Source organism: Gymnodraco acuticeps, unplaced genomic scaffold (genome assembly GCF_902827175.1).
Source record: "Gymnodraco acuticeps unplaced genomic scaffold, fGymAcu1.1, whole genome shotgun sequence".
In the NCBI taxonomy this organism is placed as follows: Eukaryota; Metazoa; Chordata; class Actinopteri; order Perciformes; family Bathydraconidae; genus Gymnodraco; species Gymnodraco acuticeps.
Window position 1 is genome coordinate 7,719,668 of NW_022990271.1, and position 10,782 is coordinate 7,730,449.

The window sequence follows — 10,782 nt, forward strand, 5'->3', positions numbered from 1 at the left end:
TTTACTGTAGGCTACTTAGTTGTGCAGCGACTATCTAGCATTGATTGAGGTGCCAGTAAATGGAAGTACTACAAAGAACCCTGTTAATTATGTGCAGTTATTTTGCGAGTTTTATTATATACACCTATTACCGAGGTCCGGACCTCAGTGATCTCAATGGTGGTATACGGCCATGATTCCAGTAATCAGTTTAATGGGCTAAGCATGTGAACACATACAAAGAAATGTGACTTTTGACGTTTCTCTCATATAATTATGTTAGTAAATGACAGCAGAACACATTTTTTTAAAGCCGAACAAAGTATTTATAATTTATAAATGTCACAAATAAAATACATGTTCTCAAATGGGTATCAAAGTCTCTCCGGCAAATGACATGCTCTATACTGAGACCCTGGACCCAGATGAAGAACAACTCCCAGGCTTGATCATATCTTTCTATTTGATAGCTCGCTGTAGAGAGGATTTGAAGGGTTATTATCCCGGCTTCCTCTCCGCAACTATACCCCCAGAGTGTCAAGCAATAACCTGATGAACACCAAGCTGCCCGTCTTTCACAGCTTGTTGAGTCTGCTAAACTCCAAGCCTTAATACCACCAGCCAGCCTGACAGAAGATCTGCAGCAGCCTGTTGCACTCCCTGAAGCATCTGAGTCTCCTCAAGAACAGTTCTGTTCCTTCCTGAAGAGAGCTTCACTGTTGATCCAAGGCCAATTCTTAGTGTTTTTCACCCCAAGGTACTTGTATGAGTCCACCCTCTTCCCTTCCTCTCCCTTGTTGACAACCGGGACAGTGAGTGTCCTGTACTCAGAGGCATATTCATTTTACTGATATTACTCCAAGCTTCAGGTGATTGGCGTTGCAGAATGTGACAGAGACTATCCGTCCTCTGTACAGCATGTTTCTCAAAGGAAGTTATTCACTCGAATCATACATTTCAATATAGGGATAACTAGCTTTTTGCACAAAAATACACTTAATATCTTTGTTTGAATATCTTAAAGTAAATAAATGTTAAATCGATGTTAACTCCAATTTGACTGTTGGCTAAGCTATACAACCACCAGATGGTCATTCTATTTTCCCTATAAAATTATTTTTAAACGTCAACTGTGTTTATGTTCATCTGATTAGCAATGTGTGTGTGTGTGTGTGTGTGTGTGTGTAAGGCAATTTCTGTTTGGTAGAAGGTTTCCATGTTGTAACAATGCTTTTTGGCAATACATCTTATACCGTTGGAAAGCCCGTTTTCCTACCTTTCCAATGGTACCACATGTGTGAGGAACAAACATTTGTAGGATGAGCAGCAGAGCTGAGCATGTGGGGGGGGGCGTCCATGAAGAATGTGACAAATATTCTTTGCCAATGCCAAACAGCTTTTTTTTGCTGCTGACTCTAGTTTGGTGTTGTTTGGTGGATTGGATGATTGAAGTCTGATAAATAAATACATATTGGCAACAATTGATTCATTTAACAAGCAGCCTCCGTAGCGTGTGGGAGAACCAAACACAGCCACAACAGCCTCTCCTCCTCATGCTGGTCACCAGCCTGCTCACACCCTGCTGTGGGATGGCATCCCATTCTTCAACCAGCATTTGTCACAAGTTAGCCAACGTGGTGGTGTTGGTCACTCTGGCATGGACAGCAGGGCCAAGTTGATCCCAAAATGGGGTTCAATGGGGTTGAGGTTAGGCCTGCAGGGGGCCATCCCATCCTCTCCTACTCTATCTGTGCAGCAATCAGCAAAGTGTTCTCTGCGTCTTCTCCACACTGTGACCCTATGATCCAAGTACTGTAGGCAGAATCTGGACTCATCGCTGAAAATAATGTTCCTCCACATGTTGAGGTTCCAGTACAAGTGGGCCTGAAGGTGAAGGGCAGTCATGGCAGGCTCCTTATAAGATATTGCCAAAAAGCATTGTTACAACATAGAAATCATCTACCAAACACAAATTGCCTTACTTTTGGTGTTAAGTTTATTAGCTAAATGCTAATTTTAGTTCAGCATTGACAATGCTAACATGCAGGTTGTTACGGTGTGTGTAGGAAGCAGGACCCAAATGCAGATTAAAGTGACAAAAAACTCCTTTATTTCAAGGCTATACTATTAAATAAAGACTAAACAGAACACTCACCGAGGAACAAGCCATATCACAAGACGAACCGACAAAGACAGACAGAAAAACCAGAACTTAAATACACACAAGACTAATCATACAAACAAGACACAGGTGAGGAGGGAGGAGAAAACACAGGGACACCAGGTGAACACAATCGGATAAATTAGACACACCAGGGAAACTGACAGATCTAAACAAGACAAAACACAACGCAGACAGAAAACCAAAGACAGATCTAGACAAGACACAACACAGACAGATCGTGACATTACCCCCCCCCTCAAGGGACGGATCCCAGACATCCCAAAACAGTCCAATAAACGTCCAAAAAATAAACAACGTCCAGCAGGGTGGGTGGAGGGGGACCGGAGGAGGGACACAAAACTAGGGCCTCCAGGGTGGATGGAGGGGGTCAGGAGGACGGGTTTGGGCTGACAACCCAGGAGCACAGCGGAGGACCCGGAAGGGATCTCGGGCGGACGGCAGAGACCAAGAAGGGGGTCTCGGGCGGACGGCCCGGGGGCAAGGCAGAGACCATGGAGGGGGTCTCGGGTGGACGGCGCGGGGGGAAGGCAGAGTCCATGGAGGGGTTCTCGGGCGGACGGCCCGGGGGCAAGGCAGAGTCCATGGAGGGGCGAAGGCCACAGCGGGCGAACTCAGGGGGCCGAGCATGAGGGCGAAGACCGCGGGTCTCAGGGGGCCGGGCTCGAGGGCGAAGACCGCGGCTCTCAGGGGGCCGGGCTCGAGGGTGAAGACCGCGGCTCTCAGGGGGCCGGGCTCGAGGGCGAAGACCGCGGCTCTCAGGGGGCCCGGGCTCTCAGGGGGCCGGGCTCGAGGGCGAAGACCAGACAGCTCCGGAGGCCGGGCAGGAAGGCGCTGACGGGACAGCTCCGGAGGCCGGGCAGAACCCGGTGTCGGCCGGACAGGAACCAGAGCCGGTGGGACAGGCTTCGGCAGGATCCCCCACGGAAGAGGACCAGGAGTTGGCAGGACCCCCGGCAAGACATGTAACGGCGGGACCTCCAACGGAACAAGACATGGGATTGGCAGGACTCTCAGCGGGTCCTCCAACGGAACAGGACATAGGGTTGGCAGGAACCCCGGCAGAAGAGTCGTCGGCGGGACCCCCAACGGGACAGGACACAGGGTTGGCAGGACCCCCGGCAGGAGAGTAGTCGGCGGGACCTCCAACGGCACAGGACATAGGGTTGGCAGGACCCCCGGCAGAAGAGTAGTCGGCGGGACCCCCAACGGGACAGGACATAGAGTTGGCAGGACCCAGAGCGGAACCTCCAACGGCACAGGACATAGGGTAGGGACTTGAGAGGGAACTCGAGAGGAGACTTGAGAGGGAACTCGAGAGGAGACTTGAGAGGGAACTCGAGAGGAGACTTGAGAGGGAACTCGAGAGGAGACTTGAGAGGGAACTCGAGAGGGGACTGGAGAAGAGACTTTAGAGGGGACTCGAGAGGGAACTCGGGAGGTGACTCGAGAGGGAACTCGGGAGGTGACTCGAGAGGGAACTCGGGAGGTGACTCGAGAAGGAACTCGGGAGGTGACTCGAGAGGGAACTCGGGAGGTGACTCGAGAGGGGACTCGAAAGGGGACTCGAGAGATGACTCGAGAGGAGACTCGAGAGGGGACTCGAGAGGAGACTCGGGAGGTGACTCGAGAGGGAACTTGAGTCGGTCGGTACGCCGACAGGACACGGGGAGCTGGCGTCGGCTGGAGAGCCAACAGGAGACGAGGAGCTGGAGTCGGCCAGTACGCCGACAGGCCTCGGGGAGCTAGCGTTGGCCGGTACGCCGACAGGACTCTGGGAGCTGGCGTCGGCTGGACAGCCAACAGAAGACGAGGTGCTGGAGTCGGCCAGTACGCCGACAGGACACAGGGAGCTGGCGTCGGCCGGAGAGCCAGTCCTGGAGCCGAAACTGGAGTTGGGACCATGGCTACTGGGGCCGGTACTGAAGCCGGAACCATGGCTGTGGGGACCAGTTCTGGAGCCGGAACCATGGCTGTGGGGACCGGTTCTGGAGCCATTGCTGCTGGACCCGGTACTGGGGCCGGAACCATGGTTGCTGGGGCCGGAACCATGGCCGCTGGGGCCAGAACTGGGACCGGAATCATGGCTCTTGGGGCTCGGGCTGCTAGCCTGGACTTGCGACTCCTTCTCTTAGAAGCCGCCTGAAGGCTCCGTGGACCTCCAAAAGCCAGACGAGTTCCAGAAAACGACTCCTGGACAGGAGCAGGAACTGGGGCATAAGCACTGGTTGACTCCAGATGGAACACACCGAGACGTTTGTAGTCAGCAGGCTGGAAATCACACAACCAGAGGAAGTTCAAAATCCAGCCAGGTAAGAATTTCACAAAGTCTGGTTTCTCCATAGCCAACCGGTGCGCCTCTACCAGAGCGGCCTCCTTCTGCAGAACACTGGACGCTCCCTTCCACCAATCATAGCAGCAAGCCAAATAAAAGGAAAAATGTTGTAGTTCCACCTCAAATGGATCATCTGCTGGGTCCATTTCTTGGTCGGTTCGTACCGTTACGGTGTGTGTAGGAAGCAGGACCCAAATGCAGATTAAAGTGACAAAAAACTCCTTTATTTCAAGGCTATACTATTAAATAAAGACTAAACAGAACACTCACCGAGGAACAAGCCATATCACAAGACGAACCGACAAAGACAGAAAGAAAACCCAGAACTTAAATACACACAAGACTAATCATACAAACAAGACACAGGTGAGGAGAAAACACAGGGACACCAGGTGAACACAATCGGGTAAATTAGACACACCAGGGAAACTGACAGGGAACCACAGACAGATCTAAAAAAGACAAAACACAGACAGAAAACCAAAGACAGATCTAGACAAGACAAAACACAACACAGACAGATCGTGACACAGGTATTATGTTTATCATAATCACTATCTAATTATTTGTGTGCTGTGGTAGCATGCTAACATTTGTATCACAACCCTGTCTCCTAAAAATTACGTTCCCACAGAACTAAACTGCATTCTGAATTACGTTTAGCTAGAAACGTATTTTCTCCCACGTTACGTTCGTTATGAACGTATCTTAAATACGTTTATTTTCTACATATCTTCTAGAAACATATTTTCTCCCACGTTACGTTTCTTTTGCACTTATCTTAAATACGTTTATTTTCTACATATCTTTGGCATTTATTGTCTTGCTTATAATAGTCATTTATAAATATAATTTTAGAGCACACATTTGAAATCAGTAGGAGAGGCTGTAATTTCGCTAGCTGTTACTCTCATGAGCGAGGCAGAAAATAATAGTTTTAACATGCCAAAAAGCTGCTGTGTCGTTTATTGCACCTCAAACATTAAAACAAATCCAGAGTTACGTGTTTCTGTACTTCCTCTAAAGGCCCTGACACACCAAGCAGCAGTCACCAGAGGACTCGCCGACGCCGACGTCGGCTGTTGCGTCGCGGTGTTCTCCTGCGTCTTGGCCATGTGTCGCACGGGAACACACCGCAAAGACTTCAGTGCGTGAGTGGCAATAACTCTCCTTACCAGCAGGCGGCGGTAGTGTGTATTCGTCATTAAAAATAGGCAACAACCGGAAGACAGAGAAGAAGAACAGACTGCGTGATATAAACAACAACAAATAGCGTGTGCAAACTGCAGCCTGGTTATGATCCACTGCTGTCTGCCCGTCTTTGGTGCTCCACAACTACCCGAAGGGGCAAGTCTCCTGTACCGGGTGTACTGGGTTCGCAGAGAATCCCACTTCTTCCTCAGCTCTTTCTCTGAAGCACACAAATAAACGATGTAAGCATTGTGGCTAGTTAGCATGTCCAATTCATATCTATATGCAGTGCCAAACTGCACAGCTAGCAACAGCTAGCAACAAGATAACAACAAAACACAAGGTTGAAATAACAAATTACATTTCACGTTAACGTCACTGTACGCTGGCAAACAATAAAAAGCCAACAATATCTGCTAAAGAGCTCAATTGATGAAAAAGATAATCTTACCCGAGAAACCAAGTTGCGTTTCAATCTCTCGCCAGAGTCCGGTTTTCACTACTCGGTTCGAGTACCTTTTCTCTGTGATGTCGTACAGAGCTGGCCTCTCCTGGATCAATGTGATGAGCAGGTCTTCGTTTGCGTCATTCCAGATCGCCATGATGAGATGAAAATGAATATCAGTCTGTGTGTGCCTTCTTAAATCGTTTGTTTACGTCCCTCACTTCCGTTTCGCTTCTCATGCACTGATTCGCTAGCTGAACAGCCAATCAGAGTGATTGTTTGGTCCGACTGCCAGACCCGATGCATGGCCGATTCAACATGTTGAATCGGCCATGCATCGGGACAGGCAGTCCAAATAAGGCGTGTCACGGTCGACGGTGCGGGACACACCAAATTGAGTTTGGGCGACAGGACACGCTTCGTCTCCCGACTTACGAAAACAGCCGAAATCGGCCCGGTGTGTCAGGGCCTTAAGAAGAAAGGACAGTAACAAAAGATCTCTGTGGCTTCAGGCTTGATCGCCGTTCAAATGACAGCGTTGGTTTCCCCAAAAGTGGGCGGGGCTGTAAAGTGACGTAGATTTTACTCTCATCTATTATTCAAAACCATTCTATTTATTCTAACGTAAATTACATGTCAGTGTTTTATCTTTTTATTTTAAATCGTATAATGTCGGACTTTTTTTCCCGTCTGTGAGGAAAATGAATGGGGCTTAGAGCCTCAAAATACTGAAATCTGTATTTTTGAAAATCTTTTTTTCCTTCTAATTTGTTATTCTTTTCTAAATAACACACTGTTATTTACTCAACAATAACACACAATTATACTTGCTTTTATTTATTCGTTTAATTCTATAATATTGGGCTTTTTAGCATGCTTTTTAGCCATAAATAAAGTCACCGGAAACAGACGTAGGCCTCTAAGGGACATTTCGAGCGATACACACCACAAACCCACTGAACAGATTACCCAAGATCCTCAGTTTGAAGCTTGTTGATTGGATGTTTTAGCCGCAATGCATGTTGGGATATAATGTTAATGCGATATGATATCCGAAAACATTTTACAAAAACACATCTGCAGTAGTTAATTATTTATAGAGCCCTGATGAGAAGACTTCTAGACAAACAGGAGAACTGCCGCCAAAACTGAATATGTGACGTGGATCATAAATATATCAACAATTAAACAACATCTTGCATTTCTTTTCACAAAATACGTCTCCTTGCAGTATCAATAGTAATTCGGCTGACTTTTATATTTGATCCAATTGGTAGATAGGTTATATTTACACCATAACGGTGCACAGCTGATAGAAAAGGACTTGTAGTTTTTAAAGATATTACTGATTTTCTTTGAATATAAGAATGTAAATACTGAGTTGAGCGAATAGTCAGGGGATTTGGGCGATGGGAGACACACCTATGGAATCACAATTTCAATAGCTGACCATTAAATGACGGGTATGCCTTTCTGTCTGTGATGTTTTACAAATCAGATATTAATGTGTAGAAGTAAAACATGAGAAACAGTATAGCAATATCCTATAAAATTATTTAAAAACATGAATAAAACTACACATCTTCAGATGTTATACATACATAAGTGTCCTACACTAATACAAAGTTATTATTAGTATGCTGTATGTACCTTGTGTGCACCGCCTAGTGGTTAAAGCACGTTATTGAATTATTTTTGTTGAATAATGTTATTTTTGTTGAATAATGTTATTTGATGAACAAAATATTAAGAGTACATACTTTCATAGGGGGAAAGTAGAAGGTCAATGATATAGAATATAAAAAAATCAAGAAGATACTGTAAGTGATCTCTACAATAAAACAGTTTAGTGCACGATGTACAAAGATATTAATAGGAGGATGTGCAAAACAGACAAACTAATTAACCTCTATTTAAACATTAAATAAAACTTTAGGTTAAGTTCTTCTTTCAAATAAGAAAAAAGCTTTCGGGGTATCTATCTACAGATAAATATTAAGCCTGACAAAGTACTTAACATCTAATATATTTCTTTCCTGCAATGTTAACTATGTTGAAGCACTTATTTTACCTGATATTATACACATTAATAATACTCTTATGTATGTAGATAGTATAAGAAATGTGCAGAATATGACAGTTTAATGGTGGAGGTACACACATATTGATAGATGTCTTGTAATGCACTGTTGAGGAACCTGTGACCCAAGTTTTTCATTCATTGCATAACTACACCATAGTTGTGTATATGATATGTCAATAAACCTTAGAAAATCTTGAAATCTTCAAAGGGATGTGCAAAATAGCCATTATATACAGTTTTTAATTAACTATTAGTAGAGAATAACGAGTAATTAATATATTTTATAAGGATCTGCAGATAAATGTTTAGTCTTCTCAAGCACCAACTATCAAATATCTCTCCTGATTGTTGGCACTTGACAATCACCTTTCCCTGAATTTTACTCAGGTGTAACTAAAGTCTGCTTTAAGGGTTGTTTATATTTCACATCATTAATCAGAATCTGCAAAGTAACTAAAATAAATGTAGTGGAGTAAAAATACCAGGTTCACCTCTGAATTGTAGTGGAATAGAATTACAAAGTAACAATGAGCTGTCATGGGTATATATTAATGCTGCCCATTATGGACACAAGCGATTTTCACCCATTTAGTAATTAAATGTTTTAAATTTGTACACACCAATGTGTTTCCTGTCGCCTAAACCTCCAGGGCACAGTTTAATACTGTCAACTTCTAATTTTGGGAAAAACGAAAACGTCTTTTAAAACTACAATTCCCAGTAGAGACATGCCATAGAGAACATGTTGCGAAACACAATAGCCAGTATGTGTAGTTCTGGGGGGGGCGTTCGAGTCCAGTTTTGAATAGTCAGCCGTGGTTTCGTTCCATTTCAAAGAAATTGATGCTCTGCGTAACCTTGGCGCACTGCCACTCCAACATCCAATCCCAGAGCTTGAAGATTAATCACGGGGTTTGTCAACGGGACTGTAGTCCCAAACGATAGCTGGGGATTATGGGTAGTGTAGTGTCTTCGGCCATCCTAAACTGATTTTTTTTCGGATAAAATATTGAATTAACAACACCACATCTGGCGTCACAGAGATCTTCTGTTACTGTCCTTTCTTCTTAGAGGAAGTACAGAAACACGTAACTCTGGATTTGTTTTAATGTTTGAGGTGCAATAAACGACACAGCAGCTTTTTGGCATGTTAAAACTAATATGTTCCGCCTCGCTCATGGGAGTAACAGCTGGCGAAATTACAGCCTCGCCTACTGATTTCAAATGTGTGCTCCAAAAGGATATTTATAAATGACTATTATCATTATTATAAGCAAGACAATAAATGGCAAAGATATGTAGAAATAAACGTATACGTGCATAAGAAACGTAACGTGGGAGAAAATATGTTTCTAGAAGATATGTAGAAAATAAACGTATTTAAGATACGTTCATAACGAACGTAACGTGGGAGAAAATAAGTTTCTAGCTAAACGTAATTGAGAATGCAGTTTAGTTCTGTGGGAACGTAATTTTTAGGAGACAGGGTTGTGTATCATTACACAAAGTTGAGGCTGATCGATTCGTGAGAATGTTTTGCAGGAAATTGGTCATAAAAGTAGCCTACTCTGCAAATCCAAACCTTTACCTGATGATAGTCCACGAAAGTTTGAATTCATCTTCAGGGGAGCAATGTCTGTAAAAATATCCATTAATTATTGAGCTATTACACATACAAACATAAATGTCTAAACAGAAAATGTTTTATAGCTTAAAGCAGTTTGTCATTTTCAACTGCTACTGAAGAAATTGTGGAGAGCTCCAGCAGACTGAGCTAATGTGATTCCTGGGGCTAGAACTGCGGGATGTCAGGCATCTGCCAGATAGATCTGTGGTAACTTTAACTCTGTGTGTGTGTGTGTGTGTGTGTGTGTGTGTGTGTGTGTGTGTGTGTGTGTGTGTGTGTGTGTGTGTGTGTGTGTGTGTGTGTGTGTGTGTGTGTGTGGTGTGTGTGTGTGTGTGTGTGTGTGTGTGTGTGTGTGTGTGTGTGTGTGTTGTGTGTGTGTGTGTGTTGTGTGTGTGTGTGTGTGTGTGTTGAGGAAACCTTTTTTTAAAGTATATTGAATAATACTTGTGGTTTGAAATTGTGCCATCCTTGCCTGCTTTTGGCAGAAAGATGGCCTGTGTGTCTGTATTCACACTTTACTTTTTTAAGGTAAGCACCTCAAAGAAAGAACAACACAGATCTGTATTTTAGGGCATTACTGTAGGGCTTGACTGTACCATAACAGCTGACCTTGCAGAATCTGATGCACTTGTTTAAAGTATTCAGTCTGCTCTTCCTCTTAAAGAAGTCCATGGTTCTTCATTTGCGGTTTCCTTAGTTATATGATGTATATTTTCCTCCTTGTTCCATTTATTTATCTTGCTCCATGACAGATTTCTAGGAGGCAGAAAGCCAGACAGATTTTAAAATAACTCAGACTCTCAGAAAAGTACGGACTCTCCTGCTTCGTGCTTTGATTGACAAACTGATTGATTAAATGCTGTTTACACACACACACACACACACACCCACACCAACACCAACACCAACACAACACACACACACACACACACACACACAC